Raw genomic sequence first — 13,876 nt, forward strand, 5'->3', positions numbered from 1 at the left:
TATGCTTTGGTTCGAGTGGGTTTCATTTGAACCACTTTGAGCCTGGAATTTGACCACCTCGGTGCTTTTTCTAGCCACTTCCGCGGTGGAATCAATCAGTGGAGTGGCAAAGGGTGGTGGAAAGTAAGGTACTACTTCGGGAGAGGTATTGCCAGTTCACATTCTTACTCAAGTGATGGGAGGGTATTTCAGAGAGAAGACGGTGGTGGTTTAGAGCCGAGCTCACCTGGTTAGTGGGTGGTCGCTCTGTCTTTCCTGTTTGTAGTGGTTTTTGTTGTATCACATGCCCCTTCAGGATGAGGCCATCCCTACGGTATAGTCGGTCTTCGCTCCCTGTGAAGCATAACTCGACAAGACGTGAAGACACAAAATTTGCCATCCCACGAGTGAATTCGGGGCAGGAGCGTGATGGGTCGAGTTAGGGAAGCAAGGTTGCGGGACGTTCCAGGTGATTAGCTGTTGGTGTGTGAGGGGGACGAGGAGGTGGCAAGCAGGCGACAAGGAAAGGTGGGAAACCTCTATAGGCTCAGATGTGAGGAGGAATGATGCGTGGTGGGAAGAGGAACCGTGGATCTGGCAACTGCTTGGAAACCGACCCGCTGGAAATTTAGGACTATTGCCTCGAGAGTTGTCAAGAATTAATCCAGCCTTTACTAGATCAGATGGAAAAAGCTAAGAGAATCAGAAGGGACGAACATGCAGTGCTGGTAGCCACCTTCAATAGAATGCACTACTTCCAATGCCAGGTTTGTGAGCGAGTGGTGGTGGTTTGGCATGGCCATAACCTGCTTCGAAATGGTGGAAAAGTTGGTGTCATGGATGGCTCACTTCGAAGGGCATGTCCAATGCACCTTCTGCTCACTGCCTCCTCCAAGAACAACCCTGGATAACCCAAATTCCATCAATTCTAATGAATAGCATGATCACAAGTGCCCTCCTGGTATTACTTGTTTTTTGGAGTCATTGGCCCTCTCGGGATGAGAGTATGTCTTTAACATCATTTTTGTATTTTTGTCACCTCTTGCATACGGTGGCCAACAAACCTAGTCGGGGTGAGACCATCTGTTTTTCAAACTTTGGATGCATATTTTTTATGCAATTTGAATAGAATAGTGATTTAATATATATATATATATGTGTGTGTGTGTGCGTGTGTGTGTGTTTCATAATTTTTTAATTAAAGGTAAGGTATATGTTTTACTTGTCATTATTTTTATAATTTTGTTCTTTGTCAATCACCATGATAATATTAACAATTTTTTCCATATCATAATGACTCAAAAAAATAAATGTTATTATTTTTCTACAATAGAATCCTAAGTTGTTATGGAGCTCATGCATCCATGCATCACCTATTTATTGAAATTTCATCTTAGCAATGGGCATTGAAGATCGAAAGCTTTCATTGTGGGGAATCATTTCATTGTAAGGTAGAGGATAAACAATTGCAATTCAAATCAACTCCCTATGCTCATGTTGCTTGGACTTACAAATTGTACCTACCAATCTTCCATGGCTACACCTGCAACTCTTGTTAGTGCTTACTCTACCTGATTGTATTTACTTCATACTAATATTGCTTGTGTTTACTACTTGCTCAGCATGTTTGCATTTATGATTATTACTTGCATGTTTTTTTTATGTCTACTTAATAACAAGAAATGAAAATGGGCATAATGAACGAAAATTGATTCCATGCATGTGTGGTTCCTTATTATTAGAAATCCAATGCTAATTAAGTAGTATTGAATTTAAACATTCATTTTTGTTGACAAAAAAGAATGTTATTTTTCTGTTCTTTAGCCTAATTTTTTTTTTCTTCAGTCTAAATCAAGTAATAAGATTTTTGGAGAAAATTGTCAAAACTTAGAAGGATATAGATTATTACAAATAATACTTTATTTTGATTTCCTTAAAAAAAAGCAATGTAATTATTTAAATAATTAGACCAATTACCACTTAAGAAAGGAACAAGTTTATTGTAAATGGTCCTATTAAATTCCCTTCATATGATTACAGTATAGATTATAAGTAAATTATGTAACTAAATTCCCTCTACATAATCTATATACAAAATGTAAGTAGTTATATTAAATTCTTTATATTATTCCTTCGTACCTTATAATATTGGTGAACATGTTGAAATATAGTGTTCTAGTCTATAGAGAATATTCTTTGTTTCAGTTTTGAAATCTACACAACTTGACACCAAATGTAATATGTGTAAAATATATATAAAATTTAAAATTATTTTTTATTTTCATATGAAAAAAATAATTTATTTTATATCATGAATGTAACTAAATAAAAATACATTTAATCAATAAATCTAAATACATTGTATAAAATATCCATATTCATTTCATTTAAATTAAAAAACAACGACAACATTTTTTTCCCTATAAATCTCTTGATAATCCTTAATTGCCTCATCTCTTGATTAAAGTGGTTGGATGGAGACAAGAGCAGAGGAGCATCGTGTGAAGTACTGTTTTAGCAACTACAAAGATCTCTGGTTCTCTGCACGTCATTTCCCAATGAAAAATCACTACCGAATTCCCGGGTTATTGTTGTCTTGCGATTCAATCCGCCTTGCGGGTAAAAATTGCCTTTATAGCTATTTCCAATTAACTCATAAATATGATAATCAATGCAGAATGCAGGTCAGATCTGATTTCGCTAAAATTATCAATGTGTGTTACTGGAGTGGAAAACGAATATTTATTTTCGTTAATGTTATGTTTTCAAAAAATAATAAAATTAATTTTATTTAATGCTAATCAAAAAAATTAAATAATCATATAAATAAATAATTAAAAATGGTGGAAAGGTTTATTTTACAATCTAGTATAAAGGACATATGTAAGTATGACATTTCGTCAAAAAATAGTAAAAATTATTTTCATTAATGTCAACCAAAAAAATTTAATTAATTAACCATATAAATAAACAATTAAAAATCAACAAAAGGCTCATTTTACAATCCAGTGTTTCACTTTTATTCTACTTGGTTCTTTGATATTTCATTTTCACTCTTCAAGTAATAAATAAAATATTTCCATGTCTATCTTAAATAATATAATTTTATATAACTTTATAGAGATAAAGTAATTAAAAATATATATATTTTTCCTATAAATATTTCAATATAGAACTTAGATAGATTGTTTGAATACCCATATTAACTAATATATTTCAGTATGAACTTTCTCTCTCTCTCTATTATATGTGTATTAATGTTTACCTTAGTAAAATATACCAAAGCTAGAAAGAAAAAGTAATTGAAGATAAAATAATGTAGTTATGTCATATCTCCTATAAATATGTTTGGTAAAAACATTACAATAATATATATATATATATATATATATATATATGCAAAGTTTACCACTGTATGTATTTAATTCATATCCATTTACTAGGTAGGTACAGATGAGTAATAGCGACATGATACCGCTGTTGAAAATCTTGAGCTTATCATTTTGGGTTATGTGTCAATGGTGTTGTTGCATTTATTACCCATGCGCTCGACTTTCTGCCATAGTTGTTGATGTCGGTCCCATGGTGCATCAACTCTCTGATTTTTTTAAAACTTATAACCTTATGGCTTGCTGCTTTGGTAATTTGGTTAATTCTCGTTGTGTATTACATGCCTGCTTCGTTCCCTGTACGTGGCGCGATCAGATCTGACCTATTACAGCTGCCACCTCGGGGTCCTCATTATATCGACGGAGGTAAATCCTGATGGGCGATCCAACGGCTGGGTTGCTTCCAGCAACCTACACCTCCCTTAGTGCTGAAACGATGTTTCATTTTCCTAGTAGTTCCCATGGCACCTGCTCTGACTCCTATTTCCGCTCACGGGCTCGCTCAACGATCGTTCCAAAGATCAGATGCAGATGAAGAACTCTCAGAATACCAGTTCTTAGTCTTACTTCTGGAGACTGCTTCCCGGGTAAATTTGGTAATGTGATTGTGTTCACGGCATTGTTGTACAAATTTTCTAACAGAAGGTTGAGCTATTACAGGCTATGGCATTCTCTGAGTTTTAACTTTATTTGCGGTGTTCTGTTTTGTAGGAAAACTCCACTACAGGACCCAAGACTGTAGCTGCTGCCAGATGGGGTCCATGACTATCCTGAACAAGGGTACCATCCGAGAGTTTCCACCAGGTATGAAGGTCTTCAACCTGATTTTCTTTCGACATGGTATATTTGTTTAGATGCTGAAGCTATGGTTTCAAACTTCTATCACGAAAGGGGTTTATCCTTTCCTTCTGTGTAAGCTAGTTATTTATTTTGGGGAATGCCTACAAGGGTTAAGGAATGTTTGTATATACTTCCCTGGAGAGTCCTCAATTCCTCTGGTTATGGTCCAGAGGCCATGGACATGGTGATAATTTTTATGCTAAACTTATTTATTTGAGGAGGGTTTTACCCCTCCAGAAGAACTATTGAGCCACTATGGCCACCTCCGGAAATTGCAAACTTTGTAAGATTGATTCTCATGTTCTAGCCTCGGTTTCGATTGACACTTAATCCGAATTTTCATTTTGGGTTTATTTATATATTTGTGTGTTTGCCATTCTGCAATCGTTCATGAATTTCATATTCTTGGTTATGTACAGCTTAGAATGGGTATTTAGATTTATTGCAATGACATCTTAAGTTATGGCTTTTCGCCTATTTTCTCTGTTTATCTGGTTACTCTACTCTGTAATAATTTAGAATGGAAAATTGTCTTTGTTCCTTGCAAAATATTATTTGGCTCTTGTCATTCTTCATAGTTGAAAGTTGTTCCCATCGGTGTAATCATTTTGAGGGTTTTGTACCCAATTGGGGTTTTAGAGAATCCTACCGCCGGAATTATGGGGTTGAACATAGGGTTACGGAAATATTATATGAACCCCTCTAAGTTGTTTCTTTGGTTCGCGGACCTCCAAGGTTGGCCGGAGTCATCAATCTCATGGTCTTGGGTCTCACCACTATATACGCTGGTATTTTCTTGAATGATCTTAATTTAAATTCTCTGTTTGCAGTTCTATTACCATTAACTGGTTAATAGGAAGTGATTCACTGTTTCTCCGCCAAGATGACTCTGTTTTTTTTTTTAAAGGAAAATAGACTGTTCTATTTCTGAATGGTTCTGTGCAAGTTCAATTTATAGCTAGATTGTTTTCAGTTTCACGAATGTTTTAGGGGCAAATAATCCGGTTCTTTCTTTTTATTATATCAAATAAGTTTCATCATTAAATTCCATTTCAGGAAACGTTTACTCATGCAGATCTTTCCTACACTTGGAGTGTTCCGCTTTAACAGTTAATAGCTACTACTGTAAGAGAATTATTGATACGAAGAACTACCAGTTAAATTTGGCACCATTGATTCTTCCTCGATATTTAATAAGCAGAATAAACTATTAACTCTATTGTTTGTTTCTTGTTATCTAATGAGCATAATATAGTTATAATTCTATTGTTGTTCAGGCGCTTTGTACCACTAGATAATGTATCAACATAGTAAAACGAACTTCCTTTATTTTCTTTGTTTAATGCTTCAGAATACCTTTTTAATTATTTCCACTTACCTGCAATGTTGTAGGTTATGAACCTCTTCAAGGGCCGAGATCACCTCTATTCTCCTGTGGCTAGTCTACCACCTGTCCTTGAGATTCATCTTTCGGGACCAGAATCTCCCCCCTAGCTTACTTGCAAGACCACAGTCCTCAGCAAGTTTCTCGCACTTAGTGCATTGCTATCTGGTCATCACCAGACATAGCCACTTCCCTCTTTCCTGCCTGTCATTACAGCGCAGTTTTTCCCTCCCCCCACTTCCTTTTCTTTGGAAGCCTTTTCCAGTTAGGGGAGGTAGTTAGGGTTGTATTTCTAGCAACTGTCTTTTCCAACTTCCCTTTTTCCAGAAGTTACCAGTTCTGCTGATACTTAAATCATTTCTCATTTTCAATAATTAAAAATATTATTCAATTCAAATAGGTAATAACACTAAATATTCAGTTTGTTCTTACTGCGGTAAAATAAAATATTTACATTTTCCTGGGGACATTACATCTCCCCCTCCTGAAATCAAACATCGTCCTGATGTTTTCCGGCCATGAACAGTCCTGGATAAGCTTCTCTCATGAGTTGTTCATCCTCCTAGGTGGCCTCATCTGGCCCAAAGTGCTGCCATTGCACTTTAACCTGGGTGATGGCTCGTTTCCGCAGCGTTACTTCTCTCCGATCGAGTATATTCAGCGGCTCGACCAAGATTTCTCCTTCCGGTTCGACCTGAAACACACAATATTTTAAGTCATTTTTTCTTTCTTAGTCACAATCTGATTGGTTTACTGGAGATACTTTCTTACTTGTATGTCCTGCCAGCTGATTACATGCTTAGGGTCATAGACATATTTTTTTAATACCGATACATGGAAGACATTGTGGACCCGTATATGACTTGGCAGAGCGAGCTGGTATGCCACCGGCCCAACTCTCGCTAAGATCTGAAAAGGTCCACAAAACCGGGGTGCCAGCTTGGCACTCCCACTCCATTGTAACATGCTCCTCTTAGCTCGAATTCTCACATACACATGATCACCTACTTGGTATTCCTTAAAATTCCTCTTTCGGTCAGCAAAGTTCTTTTGCCTGTCTTGGGCTGCCTTTAAATTGGACTGTACCTTCTTGACCATTTCTTCCATCTCCTTAAGCATTTCGGGACCCAACATCAGCCTGTCTTCTGGTCCACCCCAGCTTGAGGGTGTGCGGCATTTTCATCCGTACAGCACTTCAAACGGGCTCATTTGCAAGGACGTATGATAGCCATTGTTGTACGCAAATTCGACCAAGTGCAAATAATCTTCCCACTTGGATGGTTGCTGCATTACATATGATCTTAGCATATCTTCCACAACCTGGTTCACCCGTTCTGTTTGTCCGTCGGTCTGAGGATGATAAGCAGTACTGAAATTCAGTTGAGTTCCCAATTCCCCAAACAGAGTTCTCCAAAAGACCGATGTAAATTTTACATCACGGTCAGAAATTATTGTTTTTGGTAACTCGTGTAGCCTAAAAATATTTTGCATAAAGATATGGGCAATCTGCACAGCTCTGTAAGTAGATTGCACTGGTATAAAATGAGCTGATTTTCTTAGTTTGTCCACCACCACCATGATGGAATCATTGTTTCTTTTTGACTTGGGTAGTCCTGTTATGAAGTCCATAGAGATGGTTTCCCATTTCCACTCTGGAATTGGTAGTGGGTGTAATAACCTAGCAAGGTGTTGGTGTTCTGCTTTAAGTATTCAGCCATGTCTTTCTTCATCCCCGACCAATAATATTCCTTCCGGAGTGTAGTAATCATTTTCTGATACCCCAGGTGCCCAGCATAATGACTTTTATGAAATTCATCTAAAATCAAGATTTTAATGTTATTTTGGTTGGGCACATACAACCTTTTTTTATAATACAGCATGCCAGCAACATCCATAGCATATCCTTGCTAATTTTCTTTGCTGTTTGAATTCTGAACTTGCTGTCCTATTTGCTGATATGTTGCATCTTGTTCTGCTACTTTTTTAATCATTTCATCGAAGGTACTTCGCCCCTCGCTGCAAGAAATTTCGTAGAGACACTGTATTTTCCGACTTAAAGCATCCGCTACCCGGTTCTCTTTCCCTTTCAGATGCTTAATCTCAAAGTCAAAACCACTTAGAAAATCCACCCACCATGCTTGCCTAGCATTTAAAGTGGGCTGACTAAAATAATTAGTCAAGCTGTGATGGTCCGTCAATAATAGAAACTTTTTACCCATCAAATAGTGACGCCACATTTTTAAGGCGTGAATAACAGCTGCCAACTCCAAATCGTAAGCTGAATATTTCTGCTCATGTTCTTTTAATTTCCTAGACTCATAGGCGATTACCTTTCCTTCTTGCATCAATACCCCTCCTACCCCTTCCTTACTCGCATCAGTACACACCACATAGTCCTTACCCGGATCAACTATACTTAATATAGGTGCTGTGGTGAGCAGATGCTTGAGTTGTTCAAAACTTCTTTGGCATTCTGCAGTCCATTTAAAAGTTTTTCCTTTTTTCTGCAAGGAAGTGATAGGGTAAGCCACTCTCAAAAATCCTTCCACAAACCGCCTATAGTAACCCGCTAATCCCATGAAGGATCTTATGTCCGCCACGTCCTTTGGCATGGGCCATTCCATTATGGTCCTTATCTTTTCGGGATCCACAGCGATCCCATCTTTAGTGATTATGTGTCCCAAGTATTGTATTTGTTCCTTAAAGAAGTCGCACTTGCTATATTTGGCATATAATTGGTGCTCTCGGAGAGTTTTCAATACCAATCTGAGGTGCTCCTTGTGTTCCTCCATATTCCGGGAATATATCAATATATCGTCAATAAAAATTAACACAAACTTGTCTAAATACTGATGAAATATGCTGTTCATTAAGCACATAAAGGTTGCAGGGGCGTTGGTTAACCCAAAGGGTAACACCACAAACTCATAGTGTCCATATCGTGTTCTAAAAGCAGTTTTGGCTATGTCTTCCTCTTTAATCCTGATTTGGTGGTATCCTGATCGTAAATCAATTTTTGAGAATACCATTGCCCCTTTTACTTGATCAAAAAGTTCATCAATATGAGGTAAAGGGTATTTATTCTTAATTGTCAATTTATTCAACTGACGATAGTCCATACACATACGAAGGGTCCCATCCTTCTTTTTAACGAACAACACTGGGGCTCCCCAGGGTGACACACTGGGGCAGATGTAATTTTTGTCCAACAGCTCCTGCAACTGCATTTTTAACTCTGTCAATTTTGGTGTGCTCATTCTATAAGGAGCTCGGGATACCAGGGCTACCCCTGGCACCAATTCGATAGTGAAGTCTATATCCCTCTTGGGTGGTAGTCCTGGTATCTCCTCCGGGAACACATCTACAAAATCTCGTATCACCGGGATACTTTCCAATGCGGCAGTTTTGTCTTTTGAGTTGGCATAACCCACTTGGATGGCATAAATCTGACATCCTTTTCTAATACATTTTGCCAACTGAGAAGCGGTTATTGGCTGAATCTGCACTGGCCTCTTAATACCTTGCATCTCCTGCTTTTCTCCAAGCTCATCCCTGTAGCAGATAGTTTTTGTTTTACAGTTTATAATGGACCAACGTTTTTCCAACCAGTCCATGCCTATCAACACATCATACGAACCAAGAGGAAGCACATTTAAATCTGCCATCACCAGCTGTCCTGCTATCTTCAAAGGGCAGTTATTGACCTTAGCTAACACATGTCTCTTTGCCCCTGTTGCCATCTGTACTAGCCAAGGGTCTTTAAATTTAACAATTTGTAACTTACATTGTTCCACAACCTTAGGACTAACATAGCTTAATGTAGCTCCAGGATCAATTAAAATAGTTACAGTATAATCAAAGATCTTACCTTCAAATTCCACCATGGTCGGCTGGTATTCTGCCTGACGATCTTCTAGAGCGGCATTAATTCTTGGTAAACTCCGTCCCACGTCGCCAACTGTAGATGCTTCATGGATCTGTGAAACCTGTTCAGTACCCTTTCGATGAGGACAATTTTTAATGTAATGAGGCCCTCCACAGCCCCAGCATTGTACTGGAGGCCTTGTTGTCCCATCATTGTCAATTTTTCCAGATTGTTCGTTGATTCTGGATTCAATGGGTGGCTTTAATCTGAGCGGGTTCTTTTGTATATTTCTGTTGTTTTTCCCTTTGGAAAATCCTTTGTTAACACTACCACAATTTCCTTTAGTATTCCCAGCCATCTTATTACTTCTCTTATCAACCCACCTTTTTCCTAGAATTTCTCCCTTCTGCTTACTTTGTTGATAACATATCCTAGCCTTTCGTATCACCTCATCCATCGTCTTTGGGTTATCAAACTCAATTCTTTCCCTCATTGCCAAAGGTAAACTACTAATGAACTGTTATACCTTAGCCTTCTCCTCTCGTATGTAGGGCACATAACGGAGTAACAAGGTAAATCGGGTGATAAACTCATCTATTGTTTGTTTTCCAAGTCGCAGGTCATGGAATTCCCTTGCTTTCTCGTTGTAAAATTGCTCAGTCATGTATCTTTCCTCGAAATATTTTTGAAAATTTTCCCAAGTTATATTTTGCTCACTTACCCCTTATACAATCTTGACCTCTTCCCACCACAAGGTGGCCTTCCCTTGCAATTGGAAAATGGCTAGCCGCGCCTTGAGGTTGTGATCGTATTCGTATAATTGAAAATATTTGTTCATATTAATAAACCAACCCTCGGCTGCCTCCTCCAGCTCTCCATTGAAGTGTGGCGGTTTTATCTTCCAGAATTCCCCTTGTAATTCTATCCGTTGTCTTTTCGATGTCTAGTGCTCAGAGGCATTATCTGACTTTTCTTCTCGATTCTCTTCCCTTCCTTCTGACTCTTCCTGTTCTGTGTGGTAGCCTTGTTCTTCCGACACTCGTTGCTGCTCAGGGCTAGGGTTTGGCGGGCGCTGATTCTGCTTGTCAGATAGGCTCTTCATGATCTTTTCCTATTCCATGGTTAATCTCGCATTATCCTCCCACAGGCGGGCCATCTCATTCTTTAATTCCTGAACTGTCTCTAATATCACAAGGTTAGTATTACGGGCCTCCTCTCCTAGCTGTACCCATATCTCAGGATTAGTTTCAGGGCTTGTTGCAGGTCCCTGACCCACCACAAACCTATGCGGAACACTATCCGTTCTCCTCATGGCTGTCGTCTGTTTCTTGGACTTAGCACAAGGAGAGAAACAAAAAAACAGGTTAACACAATAACTATTTTTTTTAAAATAAAAAGAATAAAAACACATTATCTGTTTATTTTCCATTCACAAATTGCCAGAGGCCACAGTTTTTGAATCCTTGGCTCTGATACCACTTGTCATATCTCCTATTAATATGTTTGGTAAAAACATTACAATAATAATAAAAAAAAATTATATATATAGATACGTATGCAAAGTTTACCACTGTATGTATTTAATTCATATCCATTTACTAGGTAGGTACAGATGAGTAATAGCGACATGATACTGCTGTTGAAAATCTCGAGCTTATCGTTTTGGGTTATGTGTCAATGGTGTTGTTGCATTTATTACCCATGTGCTGGACTTTCCGCCACAGTTGTTGATGCCGGTCCCATGGCGCATCAACTCTCTGATTTCTTAAAAACTTATAACCTTATGGCTTGTTGCTTTGGTAATTTGGTTAATTCTAGTTGTGTATTAAATGCCTGCTCTGTTCCCTGTACGTGGCGCGGGCAGATCTGACCTATTACAGCTGCCACCTCGGGGTCCTCATTGTATCGACGGAGGTAAATCCTGATGGGTGATCCAACGGCTGGGTTGTTTCCGGCGACCTACACCTCCCTTAGTGCTGAAACGATGTCTCATTTTCCTAGTAGTTCCCATGGCACCTGCTCCAACTCCTGTTTCCGCTCGCAAGCTCGCTCAGCTATCATTCCAGAGATCAGTTGCAGATGAAGAACTCTCAGAATACCAATTCTTAGTCTTACTTCCGAAGACTGCTTCCCGGGTGAGTTTGGTAATGTGATTGTGTTCGTGGCATTGTTGTACAAATTTTCTAATAGAAGGTTGAGCTATTACAAGCTATGGCATTCTCTGAGTTTTAACTTTATTTGTAGTGTTCTGTTTTGTAGGAAAACTCTGCTACAGGACCCAAGACTATAGCTGCTGCTAGATGGGGTCCGTGGCTATCCTGAACAAGGGTACCATCCGAGGGTTTCCACCGGGTATGAAGGTCTTCAACCTGGTTTTCTTTCGACATGGTATATTTGTTTAGATGCTGAAGCTAGGGTTTCAAACTTCTATCGCGAAAGGGGTTTATCCTTTCCTTCTGTGTAAGCTAGCTGTTATTTTGGAGAATACCTACAAGGGTTAAGGAATGTTTGTATATACTTCCATGGAGAGTCCTCAATTCCTCTGGTTATGGTCCAGAGGCCATGGACATGGTCATAATTTTTATGTTAAACTTATTTATTTGAGGAGGGTTTTACCCCTCCAGAAGAACTATTGAGCCACTATGGCCACCTCCTGAAATTGCAAACTTTGTAAGATTATTTCTCATGTTCTAGCCTCGGTTCTGATTGACACTTAATCTAGAATTTCATTTTGGGTTTATTTATATATTTGTATGTTTGTCGTTCTACAATCATTCATGAATTTCATATTCTTGGTTATGTACACCTTAGAACGGGTATTTAGATTTATTGCGATGACATCTTAAGTTCTGGCTTTTCACATATTTTCTTTGTCATTCTTCATAGTTGAAAGTTGTTCCCATCAGTGTAATCATTTTGAGGGTTTTCTACCCAGTTGGAGTTTTAGAGAATCCTACTGCTGGAATTATGGGGTTGAACGTAGGGTTACGGAAATATTATATGAACCCCTCTAAGTTGTTTTTGTGGTTTTCGGACCTCCAAGGTTGGTCGAAGTCATCAATCTCATGGTCTTGGGTCTCACCGCTGTATACGCTGATATTTTCTTGAATAATCTTCATTTAAATTCTCTGTTTGCAGTTCTATTACCATTAACTGGTTAATAGGAAGTGATTCACTATTTCTCCGCCAAGATGACTCTGTTTTTTTTTTTAAAGGAAAATAGATCGTTCTATTTCTGAATGGTTTTGTGCAAGTTCAATTTATAGCTAGATTGTTTTCAGTTTCACGAATGTTCTAGGGGCAAATAATCTAGTTCTTTCTTTTTATTATATCAGATAGGTTTCATCATTAAATTCCATTTCAAGAAATGTTTACTCATGCAGATCTTTCCTACACTTGGAGTGTTCCACTTTAACAGTTAATAGCTACTACTGTAACAGAGTTATTGATACGAATGACTACCAGTTAAATTTGGCACCATTGGTTGTTCCTCGATATTTAATAAGCAGAATAAAGTATTAAATCTATTGTTTGTTTCTTGTTATCTAATGAGCAGAATATAGTTATAATTCTATTGTTGTTCAAGCTCTTTGTACCACTAGATAATGTATCAACACAGTAAAACACACTTCCTTTATTTTCTTTGTTTAATGCTTTAGAATGCCTTTTTAAGTATTTCCACTTACCTGGAATGTTGTAGCTTATGAAGCTCTTCAAGGGCCGGGATCACCTCTGTTCTCCTGCGGCCAGTCTACCACCCATCCTTGAGATTTGTCTTTCGGGACTAGAATCTCCCCCCTTAGCTTAGCTGCAAGACCACAATTCTCAGCAAGTTGCTTGCACTTAGTGCATTGCTATCTGGTCATCACCAGACGTAACCACTTCCCTCTTTCCTGCCTTTCATTACACCACAGTTTTTCCCTCCCCCCACTTCCTTTTCTTTGGAAGCTTTTTTTGGTTAGGGGAGGTAGTTAAGGTTGTATTTCCAGCAACTGCCTTTTCCAACTTCCCTTTTTCCAGAAGTTACCAGTTCTGCTGATATTTAAATCATTTCTCATTTTCAATAATTAAAAATATTATTCCATTCAAATAGGTAATAACACTAAATATTCAGTTTGTTCTTACTGCGGTAAAATAAAATATTTACATTTTCCCGGGGACATTACAGGTTATTTGTTAATAATAGGAAAATGTGTAACTCATTCAATTTTTACTATAAAATATTGATACTGATAAAATATTAAAAAATACAATATAAACAATGAAAAATTACCACTATAGATCTATCTTAATCACATATTTACCAAGCATTAGAAGAGATTAAATTTCTTGATGTGTAAATTTTTGTTCAAATTTGAAATTTAACCTCTTGACTCTTGGTAAATCCGTGATTAAAATAAATTTATATTAAAAATAAAA

This window comes from Pinus tabuliformis, chromosome X, assembly GCF_031772625.1.
Source record: "Pinus tabuliformis cultivar Carrire ecotype Pingquan chromosome X, CPIR1, whole genome shotgun sequence".
NCBI lineage: Eukaryota > Viridiplantae > Streptophyta > Pinopsida > Pinales > Pinaceae > Pinus > Pinus tabuliformis.